General features: G+C 32.7%; 1 protein-coding gene and 1 long non-coding RNA gene across 2 annotated transcripts in view; one reads left to right on the forward strand and one right to left on the reverse strand.

The window, feature by feature from the left end:
- Nucleotides 1–4,167: 4,167 nt before the first annotated feature.
- LOC111696807 (uncharacterized) lies at nt 4,168–7,639 on the reverse strand. Its single transcript, XR_002764166.1, has 3 exons — nt 7,536–7,639; nt 6,388–6,438; nt 4,168–4,205 (listed from the first exon to the last, which is right to left on the reverse strand). It is a non-coding gene; the product is annotated as an uncharacterized LOC111696807 (long non-coding RNA).
- A 1,306-nt stretch (nt 7,640–8,945) lies between these two features.
- The window catches only part of LOC111696808 (actin cytoskeleton-regulatory complex protein sla1), a 2,717-nt gene continuing 1,887 nt past the window's right edge, over nt 8,946–9,775 (forward strand). The window contains exon 1 of the mRNA XM_023466548.1: nt 8,946–9,660. The gene's annotated coding sequence lies outside the window, so the exon portion shown is untranslated. The remainder of the gene's footprint in view (nt 9,661–9,775) is intronic.

Raw genomic sequence — 9,775 nt, forward strand, 5'->3', positions numbered from 1 at the left:
ACCCAAATTCATATGAACACTGAACACTGTACATTCCTAGAATTAGAACCTTCTCTTCTCTCTTCTCTCTTCTCTCTTCTCTCTTCTCTCTTCTCTCTTCTCTTTTCTCTTCTCTTCAATTCTATATTTCTATAATTTTATCAACTTCTCTTCTCTCTTTTATCTTTCTGTATTTCGTCTCCTATCATTTTTCCTCTTTCTTTTTCCTCTTTCCTCATATATCTACATTAATATGGTTAAATCTATGGTTCATCAAGTCACTATTCCTGTGCGTCCATTGACTCATTTTGAAGACTATAAGGGGACGCACCAAGAGTTTTAGCTCAAAATATGGATGAAAAATTTATTTAACAAAAATATGCTGAATGGTTTAACTCCTATTTTCCAAATCCAGGGCAGCCCGGGTTCTTGGGGTTCAGCTTGCAGAGAATACTGGTAGAGTAGATAGGGTAGTCCACTTTAGGTTCACCTAGATAGATAGATAGATAGATAGATAGATAGATAGATAGATAGATAGATAGAGAGAGATATATAAAGATAGATAGATAGATAGATAGATAGATAGATATATAGATAGATAGATAGATAGATAGATAGATAGATAGATAGATAGATAGATAGATAGAGACAGACAGACAGATAGATAGATAAATAGATAGATAGATAGATAGATAGATAGATAGATAGAGAGATATATGGATAGATAGATAGATAGATAGATAGATAGATAGATAGATAGATAGATAGATAGATAGATAGATAGATAGATAGATAGATAGATAGATAGATAGATAGATAGATAGATAGATAGATAGATAGATAGAAAGGGGGGTATAGGCTTATGGCGATTATTTTTCGGAATAAGCCTATAACCCCCTTTCATTTTTCACGAACACTCCCTTTAAGGTTAGGACACTTGATATGTTTTGGAAACTTGACTTGTTTTGGACACTTGATATGTTTTGGACACTTGATATGTTTTGGACACTTGATATGGTTTGGACACTTGATATGTTTTGTACACTTGATATGTTTTGGACACTTGATATTGTTTGTACACTTGATATGTTTTGGACACTTGATATGTTTAGAACACTTGATATGGTTTGTACACTTGATATGTTTTGTACACTTGATATGTTTTGGACACTTGATATTGTTTGTACACTTGATATGTTTTGGACACTTGATATGGTTTGTACACTTGATATGTTTTGGACACTTGATATCTTTTGGACACTTGATATGATTTGGACACTTGATATGTTTTGGAGACTTGTTAAGTTTAAAATATTTGATATGTTTAGGACACATAATATGTTTAGGACACTTGACATGTTTTGAACACTTGATAAGTTTAGAACATTTGATTTGTTTCGGACACTTGATATGTTTCGGTAACTTGACATGTTTTGGACACTTGATATGTTTGGGACACTTGATATGTTTAGGAAACTTGACATGTTTTGGACACTTGATATGTTGCGGAAACTTGACATGTTTTGGACACTTGATATGTTTTGGACACTTGATAAGTTTAGAACATTTGATGTGTTTTGGACACATAATATGTTTTGGACACTTGACATGTTTTGTACACTTGATATGTTTTGGACACTTGATATGTTTTGGACACTTGATATGTTTTGGACACTTGATGTGGTTTGGACACTTGATATGGTTTGGAGACTTGATATGTTTTTTAAACATTTTATCTGATAGTGTTATATGATTGCAGCGTTTAATGCGGTAGTTTAATGAGTTTAATGTTGCAAACTTTAAATGTGTTAGATTAAATAATCTTAGTTTGAAATATTTTGCCATAAGGTTGCAGAGATACAGGGATTAGAAATTTTGAGCCTGCTGTGGCATTGTATGTTTTCTAATTCAGAAAATATTTGGATTAAATCTTAAATTCTCGACTTCTTGTACTGAAAAGTGTAGATTCTGAGCTGAAAACTTTAGAATGAGATATCCTTAATCCTGATTGCTTAATCTGAGTATCCAATGTACACACTTTTGATTTTATTCTTAATCCACATTCTTGGATATCCCCACAGTATAAAAGTTACAATTACAGAAACAATGCTATATCGATTGAATTAATATACGATTGAATTAAAGTCAGCTGTTCACAAGCGCGCCGGCTTTTAGAGCATTTAAGCAAATATTAAATTAGTCATGTTAATATGAACCTATTAAAAAAAAATATTTTATCACATTTTAGGACTATCATCATTTTAAACATTAATCCAAAACTTACATTTATTTAATCGATGTTTAGTTCAATTGATATGACACAATTAAAACTAGAAAAAAACAGTTTTTCAAAAGTTAAAGAGTACATCTTAACATTATACGCTCATTTGTTGAATTTTATACTTCTTTCTTGGATATCGAATGTGTATTAAAGTAATCTCGGGTTTAATATGTAAAACCAGGAGTTTAAGCATTAATCTTGATTTCCATCATTCTAAAGTTTTCAGCTCTGTATATGTATAAATATGTTTTAAAGTGTCTGTATTTCAAAAAGCATATCAAATGGGGTAAAAGCAGAAAATTCATATTTTAAATGTAGTTAACCCTGAAAGCCTGAACTGTCTCTGAATTGGGATGGGGTACGAATCTTTTGAAGGGTGTAAATATAAGGGGACCAAAAGACTATTATTTTATTCCCTGAAACACAGAAATTAGGGGAGATAAAATTATATTTTACTGTATCCAAATTTGCCCCATTTTTCTATATCTTAGTCACACTGAACTAAACAGAAGAAGGGTAGAATATATGCGAAATTTTAGGTGCTTTGTGACCTTGAAGCTCCTTCCGGTCACATTTTAGTGACTAAAATGTGACCGGAACTCTTCAATAAGAGTATGGTTAAAACTGCACAATCTTAATCACAATTTACTTTTTTTGACGAGTGGTAATCTTAAAAAACAAAGAAAGTATTTGTCTTCTTTAATGTTTTTTTATATTACTTTTTTCAGTTTTTTATTCATACCAGGCTATCAGAACGCTTCGCATGCCCATATTCTATTTCAACTTTTCATTGTTTCTCGATCTATCAAAATTTACAATTTTTTCGTCGATTTCCAAAATTTTACGAAAATAAAATTTTTCGGAGAATTTTTTTTTTTTAAATCCAGAAACCTTCTTTGGTGTCATGTGAGATTCCACAAAGATTTGGCCGAATCGGTTCAGCCGTTTTGACGTTAATCGGTTACAAAAAAAAACAGAAAAGGAAGGTATATATATATATATATACTGTTTACCTGGTATAACCTGCCTGAAAACAATCCAACATTTATAAAAAAGAAATTAAAAATTAAAATCACTCTTCTAATACACTCGCCACGATCAAGGAGAATGGAATATAAAGACGGAGTCGACCCGGCCCGCCTACCATATGATTATACATGCTTTGCAGACGGTACTTAATTTGAATAAGAAGTATTTTTCTGATACCGAGTAGGGCGCGTACATGTATTTTGGGATGCAATACATACAAACGTATTTTTTATAATATAAAAATCAGGTTTATTTAATATGGTAAATTAAAAAACCCACTTAAAAAAATAAAAGCCGACCTCTATAAAACTCTTTTCAAATCGAGTACCGTCTCCAAAGCCTGTTTAATCAGATGGTAGGGTGGACCGGGTCGATTCCCTCTCCATAAATTCTATACTCCTTCATGGCCACAATGCGTTGTACAGTAAAGTGTAAATTGTACTTGCTTTCCATGTCAAATATTTTGCTTTTGATAAATGATAATATATCTTTCAATCAATTGTTCAACCATATTTAAAGATTTTTGTTTTTTTAAGTTTATGCTCCAAAAAATAATATATTGAAATTAAAAACAGAAAAAAAACACTTTTTTGTCAAAAAAAAGTTATCCATTTTTATAAATTAAACATGCATTTGTTCATAATTGTAATTAATTTTAGAACCCATTTTCTTCCGTCAAATGAAGTTTGTTTGATTTCCTATTGTAAACTTTTTTTTGGGTTGTATAACTTAAAAATAATGTATGTATTTCTTTTTTTTACATATTTTAAAATAGAGATAAAATGAAATATTATGTACTCATTTTTTTTTTGGGGGGGGGGGTCAATTTTACGTAAAAATGATTAAAAAACTTTTGTAAAATGTTTTGATTCCTTAGGCAATCCAATTCATCTCCGCAATCTGGCTCCTCCTCCTCCTGCAGTAAACATGTTATTTATTTACTTGGCCAGACCAGAAATTATGTGCTTTAACTACAAAAGCCCGAAATTTCTTTAAGTTATGTTTACGTGAAATGTTTAAAAATTATAAATTATTCCAATTATTGTCCGAGCCACATTCTCCTCATTTTCTCGTCCGAGCCACCTCAAAATCATCGTCCTCAATATTTCTTTTTTTATGTCTAATCCTCTGGCCTCCCCAATAAAACTATTTTTAAGTATCGGGACACATTGGGGAATAAATGAAATAATGAATATTTGTAAATAAAAAATGTTTCATTTAAATTGAAGATTTCAAGTTTAATGTTTTTTTAAATGTTCACCTATTTTACGCATATTTTCAGATATTCCTGGTGAGAATGCCGGAAATAATTCCGAAATTATATTACTTCAATCTTTTATGTTAGTTAATAGTTATAGTTGTTCCATGGAGAAAATATAGGTACCAAATGTTTTGCTTATTTATTTTATATCGCGAAGATAAGCCATTACGGAGCCAGAAGATATTTAAGTTTTACATAAATAAAGTTTGACATCATTCTCATGGGTTTGAAGATTCCAACATGATGTAATTATTGCAATACTTATGTCTATCCATATTTTATGTACTAACGTGGCCAGAGGCCGAATTTAAAGAATTTGAGCCACTGCTTAAATTTTAAACGGGGCTGAAATATGGTTGGTTCCACATAGAAATGTATTCAATGTTTCAAAATTTAAGCTGGCGCTCCAATGAAACCGGTTTTTGGTGGATTTGAGACTCGGCTCAAATTCATTAAATTCGGACTAAGGTTTTAAAAAATTAGTTTTATCTTCAAGAATAGGAAACTTTTAATCACTTAATAATCGCAGGACGAGTATTCCGAGGTAGCTCGGACAAGAAAATGAGGAGAATGTGGCTCAGACGAGAAATTGTTATGGCTGGCCTTACTCCCCTCATTGCTTGAACATTAATTAAATAATTTTTGTGGGGTGGGGAGGCTATTGTGTGACACCAGGTCTGGTTAGATCACTGAAGGTGAGCACACTTGTCCGCAGCCAGTAACTGGATTGGTATCCAGACTGATGTTCACTATTCACGGGTTTGATTCCCGCACTCCTCACAAACCTGTTGTTTCAAAGTCATCTGAACCCAACATCTGGTTAAGCAGTTATAGGAGGACAGAGGGGCGGCTGTCAGCAACTCTTTCAGCGAAAGGGTGTGTGCTTTCTACTCAACAAGAAAGAAGCTTAAAATGGATTGATCTAAGTGAATGATGATGAAGAGAGGAAAGGTGAACAAGCACGGAGAGTCTATGGTTGCCTGCAGCTATAGGTACATGGAGGTATCCAAATGATTGGGAGCTATGAGTGTGATGTTTCCTATCTGTGGCACCCAGGCCTCATTCCAGTAAATCAGAAGAATTCTTGCACTCTACTATTCTCAGGCCTAAGAAGCCTTTAGGCAGTTGGATTCTTATCAGCCAGCTCTTCTCAGAATAAATGAAGCGTGGACGGACTAATGGAAACTTTCGGAATAGAACAATTCCGAGATTTGATCGTAACAACCCGATCATGTCCTGGGGACAAAAACATCTCTTTAAAACAAATTAATTAATTATTTTCAACAAAAAATCGCTTATTTTGGATTTTTTGTTGAATATAATTATTTTTTATTGTATTGTATACATAACAAGCTATCATTCATCTTTTCCAGTGTTGTTTTATTTGTAAATTGTTGACCCGTACCTGAATTGATCGTAATGCTACCGCTCATTTTTTTCTACAGTTGGACACATAAAACTGTGGAATAGGAAGACGACATATAAGAAACCTTATATTTGTGCGTTTGATGTCTTAAAGTTAGTTGTTTAACTTATTTAAAAAAAATGCGTATTTCCTATCTTCACAAATAAATTATTTTTATTCCTTTAATAAAATATTCAAATTCAACAGTCGTCTTCCTAATCCACAGCTTTATGGGTCCAACTTCACTGTACCTTACCCAAACCCAAAGTGAATAAATACTATTTCTATTTATTCACTTTGACCCAAACCCTGTACAAATAGACATGTTTCATAAAATTATGTTATTTTTAAATAGAGACATTTTCAGGAACATTTTAAGAGCCCCCCCCCCTCCTATTTTCTTTCCCAGTCTATAAAGGGTTAAAGTGTAACCTGAGAAAATCCTCCTGTTGCTACCAGGAATATTAAGAAAACACTGAGAATCTAGATGAACAAAATATGGTAATGTCACGAAATAATATTTTCTATTTTTTTCACGTAGATACTAGATATAGCTAGTTTTATGTGTTTTTGTGCTACCAGTCACCACTCCCCAGTAATTATAGAAACAAGAAGAGCTACCACTCACCAGTATCTTTAATTATAGAAACAGGAGCCACCAGTATATTTAATTATAGAAACAGGAGCCACTATTATTTTTAATTATAGAAACAGGAGCCACTAGTATTTTTAATTATAGAAACAGGAGCCACCAGTCTCTTTAATTATAGAAACAACAGCCACCAGTTTTTTAATTATAGAAACAGGAGCTATCAGTCTCTTAATTATAGAAACAGGAGCCACCAGTCTCTTTACTTATAGAAACAGGATTAAGGGACTGTATACGTAATTTCAAGTGGTACATTTATAGATTGCAAACCTTGACAGTTTTTCCTGATACGAAATAATGGATTATGATATCAATCATCGTTCCCTTGAACTTTCATCAATTGTAATTGTTTTCTTTTTTTATAAAGTGCCAGAGGATCATCTCTAATTGTCTGAATTAAGCTCGGAAAACGACAATATCTTCCACTTTAATGATTAGATGAAGGGTGTATCGGGCAACTTGAAATTACAAGAACAGTCCATTTAATCAAAGAAAAAGGAACCATCGTTGACGTCAATAAAATATATTCATCATTTATTATTCATCATAATATTTTGGTCGCATCTTAAAGAAAACCTTCACGTGAACATAATTTACAGAATTTCATCCCGGATTTTCCTCCTACATAAATAACTTCCTTTTCCCTGCAACTAGCAAGTTTTTTTGCCTTCTAATTTTAGATGTTTAATTATTGTATCCGATTTTTCTTTAAGATTGCTTTTAAGTTTTATTACATAAAGAAATTTTTTCTTTTACCATGAAGATACAAACCAAACAGTTTTTGAAAACTATTTATCAAAACTTTTATATTAATCGTTTTAAAAAATCGAGTTGATATCTTTGACCAAGAGTAAAAGTTTTGCATTTTGTAATTAAAGCAAACTTATCCACCAGCCTTCTTTTAGATACCTCTTATCTCAGTAATGCTTACCCAGGGTTGAAACTGCATGTTTAAGGTGTACCGTGTATGCCTATCAGAGTCCTGAACCTCACTGAAGTCACCTTTTCTTCTCTTGCATATATTTGTGTACAGGGTGTCCCATAAAACAGTTTAAAAAAGGAAATTGTTGTGAGAAAAATGGTAATCCTATGACACCCCCCCCCCTAGAAAATTTTATATTTTCACTTTAAACACCATGTTATGAACAACGTATTAAATAAAGAAAGAACCTGAAGCCAAGCCTAGAAATATTATTGACATAAGTCTTGGCGTCCAAACTGGTCCTTGCAGCACTCCCTGATATATATTATACAGCTTCGAGCATTCTCGGTAACTGCATATACGCTTGTTTTACAGAAATGAGACGATGTGACGACTGTTTTCATGGTTCAAATAAAATTATGCTTAGGCTTACACTGCGTGACTGCACTGTTATAATAGAAATGAGACATTGAGACACTAAGACATCTCTATTCCTGGATCAAACCATGTGTACAGAAGAATACGCTTGTTTTACAGAAATGCGACATTGAGACATTAAGACGCCTCATTTTATCCAAAAATCGTTCTGTAGGAAATTTCCAACATTTCAGGTACCCGTTAATATTAAAGGTAAGAACGAAATGTTCGTTTCGTTAATGGCACGTTAATTAACGATCTCAATTTGATTTTAACAGTGTTAAAGGAAAATTTTCAACAATCGTTAACGGCTCCAGTCCTTAACATTCAATGGCCCAAAGCGCCAAAAAAACATCGTTAACGGTTAAAACATCGTGAACGGTTTAAAAATTAACGGTTTTTGCCGCTCACTAACAGATTCTTCCGTTAATTTTCGAAAACTTCTGTTCCGTTAACGGAACTTTGCCCAGCCCTGTACGTTTGACCGTCTTCAACTCAAAAGGTGAACAAATTTGAAGTCTGAAGGGTTTGTCAGCCGCTTATAAGTTTTAGAGAAAATACCATATGTGGGTGGAACACTTCATCAATAAAGGGTTAGGAGTACTGTTGTGAACTGAGCATGCATCATATAAATAAAAGATCACTTGAAATAATATGGAAGTGCCTGCAAGTAAATGGTTTTGTAATCCCTCGTGTTGGTCCACATGTACAAACTATTTAATATTTTCTATAGCTTTTTAATTACTTATAATATTGAAAACCTGAAAACGTTCATTAATTAATTTTTCTTTCAACTAAAGAGAGTTTGTGTATCACACAAAAATAAAAAACGACCTAATTCTATAATCTTCATGAAAATAACTATTTATAAAACTGGTCACTGTTATTTTGGCACTACGTTTCCGGACAGAAATTTTCTCTATATCTCGAAGATTTTCGCCTTTTTAGATTTAATTTTGTCCCGACATTTACAAGGGACAAAATATAGTTTAAAAAGGCGAGAACCTTCGAGATATAGAGAAAATTTTGCATGTCGTGCCAAAATAACAGTGAAACGTTTGTGTACTTATCTTATTTAAATGGCTATTCCTAGATCAAACAAGCTTTGAGACAAAGTCAAATTATAAAGTTGATTTAAATTTTATTTTCATTTCAACTGAAAAAATAATATTTTGGAAATATCCTAAATTTTTTGGAGAATCCGGGAACCATCAACCAATCAAAACTTTATATATCACACGTGCCATAATGTACAGTTAATCTAACTTTATAGCACGATGAATACTTTATAGTACGGCGCTTAATATACAGCTAATTTCACTTTACACCATGTTCATTTTGAAATTCACGATATAGTGAGTACCTCAGAATATATATAATATAGAATAACAGGTGGCACCTGTATTGGTATGACATTGTAAACATGTATTGGTATGTTATTGTGTACATTTAGTACACTGTTCTTGGGGGGATTTGTTTGTAACACGGATCAGACATACAAGATTTCATTCTTTTTCAAAAGATGAAAAGTTAAAAAAAACGTAGAGTAACTTCACAGGAAGGCCAGGTTTCTGGACTACGGGAAAATTTAGTGTTGTCTGTGCGAAACTTTTGGAAAACAAATACGTTTCCGGACGAAATTTAATTTATCACACTGTTCCCAGTCTCCATCCTACCCACCATCCACATCAACAGGAACAGCTAGATAATGGAGAGGGTGAGTCTTGACTTATTTACAGGGGCGGATACTGGATTTGGTTAATATTGTTCTAATGAATAATCTAATATAAATGTAATTTCATTCATTCCTATGAAGGCTGGCAGCTTTAAAT

This window comes from Eurytemora carolleeae, unplaced genomic scaffold (assembly GCF_000591075.1).
Source record: "Eurytemora carolleeae unplaced genomic scaffold, Eaff_2.0 scaffold108, whole genome shotgun sequence".
Lineage (NCBI taxonomy): Eukaryota > Metazoa > Arthropoda > Copepoda > Calanoida > Temoridae > Eurytemora > Eurytemora carolleeae.